The sequence below is a fragment of the Tiliqua scincoides genome, chromosome 2 (assembly GCF_035046505.1).
Source record: "Tiliqua scincoides isolate rTilSci1 chromosome 2, rTilSci1.hap2, whole genome shotgun sequence".
In the NCBI taxonomy this organism is placed as follows: domain Eukaryota; kingdom Metazoa; phylum Chordata; class Lepidosauria; order Squamata; family Scincidae; genus Tiliqua; species Tiliqua scincoides.
In genome coordinates this window covers 164,907,697-164,915,879 of record NC_089822.1, presented here as the reverse complement: position 1 = coordinate 164,915,879, position 8,183 = coordinate 164,907,697, and positions in this window count along the sequence as shown.

Genomic DNA, 8,183 nt, shown 5'->3' with positions numbered 1-8,183 from the left:
GCCTCCAGCCACTTCCTAACCTAAGCTGAAGCTGCATTTATTCCACACCAAAAACCCCTGCAAAATTAGCCATATGATACCATGTGAATGGGTTCACTGGGCTAACAGAGGATCTGACAGGTGCATATCACAATGCTTGCATTCCCCAGGGTCACCTCTTGCTCCTACCCATCAGGGGACCCTCTTTATCCAAGCATGTGATAGTGGGACTGAGGACCCAAGCCTATCCAACTTTTTAGCACCAATGCAGCTGCAGTGCAGCCTTGAAGTAAGGGAACAAAATGTTCCCTTACCTTGAGGAGGCTTCCATGAGTCCCCCACCCCCACAGGATGCAGCACACAACCCACTTTCATCGGTGCTTGGAAGCTGGATAGGATTAGACCCTAGTTTGTGTATCTCTTCTCCTGTTCAGTGTAAGGCTGTGTTCAGATGCTCTTTTAAAAAGAACAGTAAGAATGGTTTCTTATACTGCCACTGTGAATTCTCCTGTAATGGTAGTGTTACAACATGCAAATGAGTCTTTCTATAGTCTTTACAGAGAGGGGAATTTAATTGCTCCTGTTTAAAATAAATAGAACTATTTCTCCTTCAATTGGCATATGTTTGAGAGGAACTTTGGCAGAATAGGTTCACTTAAAGAATCAGAGTTCTTACCAAACTGATCATACCCTTTTCCATCGACACCAGAGTGGTCCCAATCCAGTACATGCAGCCCCCAAAAAACACCAGAGAAGGAGGTCCCTATTCAGCCCTATGGAAAGCAAGTGAAACCACGTGGAAGCATTTACTGGCGAGTAGGCGTACTTGCCTTAGTCCGTCGGAAAGGGCAGGCTGAGAGGACTCCAACATCAGAATGGTCCTGATCCAATGAGTGCAGCCCCAAAAAAACACCAGAGAAGGGAGGTTCCCCCTCCCAGCTGCAAGTGTGTTCAGCTCTATGGGAAGGGAAAGGAAGCCACATGACCACATTTACTTGTGAGTAGGCAACCTTGCTTTGCTCCGTCCAAAAGGGCAGACTGAGAGGACTCCAACACAGAATGGTCCTGATCCAATGAATGCAGCCCCCAAAACACCTGAGGAGGCGGTCCCTCCCCCCAGCTGCGAGTGTATGGAGCCCTATGGGAAGCTAAGCAGCCTCACTTAGCGTTTATTTGCCAGTAGGCAGACGTGCCTTGGCTGGTGGTCAGGCCAGGCAAAGAATGTGAGGACACCAGAATGGTCCTGATCCGATGGAACTGGAGTGCAACAAAAGCCCCACAAGGCAGCCCCCCCCCCCCCCCCCACAGAAAGGACCAACAAAGAGGCTTGAACTGTTAAGGGGAAAGTTTTCTATTTTGCACTTGCAAAGTTTCCCTCACAGCCCAAGCCTACTCACACTTTCCTGGGAGTAAGCCCAGCTGACTCTAATGGGACTTACTTCTGAGTAGAAAGGCATAGGATTGGGCTCTCAGACTTGTAAAGCCAGGTGGGTCTTTGTATTGATGTGCTTGAAATAGAAGGACTTTAAACTGGGCACTGGGGAGGACTGGAAATCTCACTGATTCTTTTGGGGGGTGTTATTGCAGGCAGGCTACAGAGAAAACTCACTTGGTGGAACAGGATTGGCTCCCCCTTATTTGATTATTTCTTTCATTTTAATTTAACTGTTTATAATTATTTATTATAATTTGCTTGATGATGTCACTTCTGGCCATGACATCACTTCCAATGGGTCCTGGATAGATTGTCATTCTAAAAAGTGGGTCCCGGTGCTAAAAGTTTTGGAACTGCTGCAATAAGGTGTTAGTAAGTTGACACTTAAGGAGTGTGTGTGTGTGTGTGTGTGTGAGACTCTACAAGTTTTCAAAATCACTAAAATCAGAATCTGGAGGAATAATACCATCATGCTTTATATCAATCAATGCATAATTTCATGCAGAATGCAATGAAACAAACCACATTGAAATATCTGTGTTCCATCAAAAGGTACTGCCAAAAAACCAGTGGGGGCAGGGCAATGGTACATCACCACGTCCACCACCTGGGGTGTTGCCCAGCCCACTGCATGGGGTGACGCGCAGGCCTCCTGCATCGGGTGGCGCAAATCCTAGTGACGACACTGCTGGTCTGTATGTTTGCCATAACAGAAACTTCTTTGCTGAGGACAGAATCTGGCAAGAAAGAGCCCAGGTGCTTCTCAGTGTTAGTTTAAGATCAAGATGGCACTCTCCCATTCTCAACACCAGATAACTCTTTATCATTGGAGCCTTAGTTTTATTTATAGGCTCAATTTATACAGCTATTCATCAAAGTATGTCTTTCCATCTCAAGATGTAGCTAAGTGCAAAAAGGATACACAACAAATGGAACAAATGGGGGGAAAAGAGCCAATTCCTCCTGGCATGTTGTATGGACCAATGTGTGTTAGGCAATACAAAAAACCACTGAGCAGAAAGAGCTCCCTCTCCTTCATTGCAACTTCTTTGGACATCACAGATTTGTTCTTGACCACAGAGATGACAAGCGCAGTGGCAAGATTCTTAGAAGCTACAGGCCAAAACAAAATGCTGCCCTTCACATTACAGAAAAGAAAAAAACCAGGTGGGGCTAATGGACACAAAGCACTCTCAATGAACTAGAGAGCATCTGAAATAGCTTGCTGACTATGCTGTTCTGAGCAGAACAGTGAGAGAGAGAATCCAGATTCACTTTGTTGTCCACAAACATTGTTCCAGTAAAGTGTGTTAGTTTTTTCAGGTGCCACAGGGCTCTTTGTTGTTTTTGCTGCCACAGATAACTGCAGCTACTCTCCTGGAAAAGAGAGCCATAGGTCAGACAAGCATTATAAGCAGAATCAGGGCCAACCCATCCACGTGGCCAACTAAAGTGGTCACCTCAGGCAACAGATTGGTCCACTTCTGTCTGCCCACTCACCTGCACTGCTACTACTCCTCCCTCCCCACATTCCCTGGATTGTGAAAGGTAGAGGGAGGCAGAACTGAGGAAAAAGTGTGCAGAGTATATATATAACTGAAGTATAAGATTGGGGACCCCACTGTTGATCCTGCCCCCCTCCCAGAACCTATCTGCCACTCCCTACTCCTGTAATTCCCTCCCAGCACTGTTCACTGTAGCCAAATATCCTTATTAGAGATAGCAGAAAAAGTTGCCATGAAGCCTGGCATGAAAGCTATTTTAGCACAATTGCTGAGAACCTGAGCAGGACTGGGACACAGTCCCCTGGTACCTGAAGGGGCACCTCAGATGCCTCCCCCCTTTACCTGGTGGTGCTATAGGCCTGGTGGTGCTCTTCAACCTTTTTCATTCTCATAAGTTGCTGTGACTCCACAACTGAGGCTTCGCTACCTTATTGGGGTTCTGACCCCAAGGTTGAAGAATACTGGGCTAAAGCAACCCTCCTCTCCTCCACACTTCCTCTTTCACTCTGACCCCCTCTTCCTGACATAATCCAGGGAGTGGGAGGAGCAGAGGCTAGCGCATCACCAGGGAAGGGGAGCAACATTTGGCATGCTGCCTCAGATGCCAGGAAGTCTTGGACTAGTCCTGAGCTGAATGAAAGACCAACGCTTACATTTACCTGATGTCCTGCTACTTAATGAAGCTGAATCCATGCCCTGATGATGGGGGCTTTACAGGTGGCTGCATTGGTTGCCATTCCTTTTTTTTCTTTCAGTAGTCATAGGGATTTTAATTAGAAGGGAAGACACTGCTCCCTACGCATTCAATTCTTTTGGAGTAGGCACTGTCCATGCAGCATTGAGCCAGACATGCAAGCACTAGATACATAGAAAAGAAAATGCAGCGTGTTTGGCAGTGGAGAAGGCTGCTAAAGATGTTCAGTAAGTTCTAGGCACTGACTGCACAAGGAGAGATGCCAATATTTTACTGGCCCCTGCTCCTGTGTCTTTCTCTACAGTTTAACCTTTAGACAAGAGCAGGTGATAATGCTCATCTCTCAGCCATGAAAAGCATCACCTGTGGATTTCTGCAGACCAAGCAGGTGACTTTGGCAACTACAGTGCAAGGTCACAGCGACTGTTGAAGAGAAGGAGAAAGGAAGTGAAGCTATGCTGCTCATGTCACACAACAGAGACAGATAAAGAGAAAAAAAGGTGTTTGTGCAAGGCCTGCAGTGGCTGGTAAAATCCAAGGGTGTGGTATGCTTTGGAGTAGAAGCTGAACCCTGGGGCACTAGTGAAGACTGAGGCAGATGGAGTGTAGCAAATGTGACAAATCGGATGGAAAGCTCCAGAGGTGTACAGAATGTGTGATCTGCTGAATGACTGAGCGTATAACACTGAATATAGAAATCACATCTTCTTTGCAATGACAATTTACACAGTGACATGGAACACATCTTCCAGAGCAGAACAACCCTGCTAATTTCAAAGTCATCACGTTAAATGAGTATTAATAAAATACAAACACTCTGCAGAAAAATAGAGTTTTATAAAAGGTGGTTATTTTTATTCCAACTTAGCCCACGGTGTGGAGATCACACTGGGAAGCTGGCCAGCTGGAAAGCTTAGCAACTTTGCAGAAAAATAACATCAAGACCCAAACTGCTGAGAGCACATCATTACAGAAGATGGAACCCACAGGGTGACGTAACACTGGGAAAGAGGGGGGAGTGTCCCTATCTTAATGGGGGGAGGTAATTTGTGAGGTTGGCACGCAGATTAGGTGGTAAGCAGTAAATTTCTGTTGCTCTACTTGTAACCTCAGCCCTCTGGTTTAAACCTCAGTGATGCAAAATCCCAGCTTGCCCCTCCTGTTCTATGCTCTTGTTTCTAACCAGAAGAACTTCCTCCTTCAGAATATATTTTTTTGAATAATGATGTACTCCATTATGTCAGTTCAGCTGCTGGTAGAAAATGCAGCTGGCCTGCTTGCTGGTTCTGTTCATTTTGCAAAAAGCAGATGAGGCTCATATCGTCTCCTTAAATAGCTGTCCCTCAACCTTTGGTGTGTAGTAGCGGACCTGTCATTTTGGGGTATGTTGTTTCAGAGATCCTTCTCATCTTCATGATGCTTTCAAAAAGCAAACCTATTAGGGATGACACGTCTTCTTAATAATTGGATAAACACAAAATACTTTTATAGTAGCAATGGGATGAATGACTCAATTGTATACTAATTTATTAACGAGCTTGTGGTATGAGATAGCAATGAACAGATATTACTGTAGATGAAATTAGTTCTACCTGTATACAAATACAGGATGAGGAAAGGAAAGATATCACAAATTGTGTCCAATATTTTAATAACTGATTGAAAAGTGATAATCACAGAATCATGTGAGTGGAAGCAGGTCTCGAGACCTCCTGGCACCTGGAGCCATGTGCCAAATGATGCTCCCCTTTAATGTGGATATATATATATATATATATATATATATATATATATATATATATATATATATATATCCACATTATATACATATCCACATTATATACATATCCACATTATACACACATCCATATACATATCCACATTACTTGGTGATACGTCAGCCTCGGTGCCTCTCACATGCTGGATTGGAAAAGAAAGGGGGATGGCGCAGAAGAGGAACTGGAAGAGTGGCAAGTAGTGGGCTAGACTCTCTTGGAACCTTCAATATTGTGGTCCTATAGTGCTTTGGCAAGGGCTTGTCCCCCCCACCCACACACACACAGTTCTTCACTTGCCCAGGTTCACACTATGTGGGAAGGGCTCACCATACAGGTCCTGTCCACCTAGGCATTGCCTCTGGTCCCAGAGAGGCAATTATTGTGTGGGAAAGACATGCACAATTGAGCCTGCTGATGTGGCACTGCACCTTTGGCTTTTGTAGCACTGGTTTGGGTTGAAACCATGGAGAAGCGGCTGCTGTAATGCATGAAAGGGCCCTGAGGATGAAAAGCTGATTTAAGAGTCTCCAGACTGGTTGTACAAAGGGGTAAAGAATATTAATGATTTCAGACACCTCCTGGGAGACAAGAAGGAGCAGCTCGGAGTTTTTAATAAGATTCTTCAATTGTGCCTCTACCACCACCAATAGCAGAACAACCCAATGCACACAAAGCAGGCCAAGAAGTTTTTAAATTAGGCAAAGGACTGGAAAGATGTAGTATGAGGAGAGCCTGACCACCAGATGTTTGCTTCCACCAGGAAACACAGTTTCATAAGGGATTTTGCTACCACAGAATTAAGTCTTCTTAAACCTCCCTATAATAGTATTATTTGTGCTTTCTAGTATAGTGAATTTTGTTTCGTGAGACATTTTCTCTTTGCTCAAAGCAAGACAGCTTTGATTTAACTGGGTACCTGACAGCTGTTTCTTTTTAAAGTCAGAAAGACAAAGAAGGATGAAACTTCTAAAGTGCATATACAAATGGCTACATATGCAAGAACCTACCTGAGGCTGAATTTCCTTCCCTGGATTTACTGAAACCTTTGCTCATTGGTATGGATCATATGGCTTGTGCTGGGTGAATGTGGTAGTACAAAGTGTCAACCTGTGTTATTTTGCCCTGCAGAATGGCAGTCTCTCCCCTTTCCTCCTAATCACTTCCTGTTCATTTAGTTTGGACACTAGTTTAGTTTAGTTTCCCCTCCCAGCTGGAGGGTGATGCCATTACACCAGGTTTGTGATCTGGGTTTTTCAGCAGCCCTCTAGGCTTGAATCTAATTTGTATTGAGGGGTGGTGTTTCTAAAATGATATACTACTTCCACATCAGTGTCCCTTACTCACAGCTCCTCAAGCTAGTGTGAGACCTACTTACTTCCTAGCCATGGTCTTTGCCCTTTTCTGGCGTTTGATCCCTAGCAATCACCAAGAATCTACCAACAACAGAACTCTATTTCCAGAACACATCCTACAAACTGTCAAATACAAAAAAAAAGGATATGATGCAAAAGTAGGGGTCCCATGCTAATCTGGTTAGAAACAGCACTTTCAACAAACATATGGGCACACAGAGGTTCTTCAGAGCTTTGGTTCCAGCTTCAGGCTCATGGCCTAGGCCAGCCCTTTCCCAAGGGACCCAGTAGCATCCTAAAGAAGATGGCCAGATACCAAGGCAACAAGCTCTTGGCCTTGCCTGCCCCTGCTATACAAAACATATATATTTATCACTTTTGCTGATAGCAGAAGCAATGGAAGATTGAAGCTGCCAGGAGTTGGCAACTGCCTGGAGACTAGTGGGTGAGGGAACTGGAGAAGAGGAATTTGTTGACCCCTGTTTCATGAACTGTCTGGTCTCCAGCTTTAAGCTTACGATTCACAGAGAGGGTACAAGTGCCCAACTTCAAACTATTGGAAATATTTGCAATGTGGTGAGCAGAACAGTCCCTAGAAGGATGTGAGTCCAGAACAACTCAACCAGTGGGGGTCCCCCTATTGTGGCCTTATATTGGTCATGAAAGCATGGGGTCCAAGGTGGCTGCCCCACTTGCCCTACATGAGGGGTGGCTCTGGCAGTGAGGCAGCACCAGAGGAAGGGCAACAGACCAAAAGGCAGTTTTCAAATACAAAAACTGTATTCATGAATTTCTCATGATTTGAGAAAGAGCAACTGTTTGACACTGAGGGAAGCGCATGAAGTAATCGAAAGAGGCTAACTTAAAAAAATTAGTTTCCAGGAGCGCTCGGCAGAGTTACAGTTAGTCCAGTTGTATATCAGCTTCCCAATTTTTGAAAATGGTTTGGAAATGTAGATGCTGTCACAATTTGCCTTGGAAGTTTCAAACAGAAGAGAACCCATCATTACCAGGGTGCTTAAAACACATCGTTTTTCCTACCAGGATGTACGACAAACACATGCACACCTCAGCACCCTGAAATGTGTGAAGATTATGCAAATGTCTAGTCTGCCACATCTGTAATTGACTGCAGGTTCCCAATACTTGTACACACACACACACACATATTCCACATTCACTCATAGCAGTGGAGACACACAGACACTGTACATTACATCTATATTACCCCTTCTTATATAGGAAAATCATGTATGAAGCAGCCCTTAATTAGCCACATGTCTTTGCAGTAAACGCAACAAGAATGAAGAGCTGATCTTTCTGAGCAAGAGTGCTGCTGGGCAATGATTGAAGGCTAATGCTGCCAGCTTAAGCAGTCGTGTGCAGTTGGAAGCGGCTTTTGCAGATAGGCTACGGAGCAGTGAGAGACTGTGTGCCCCG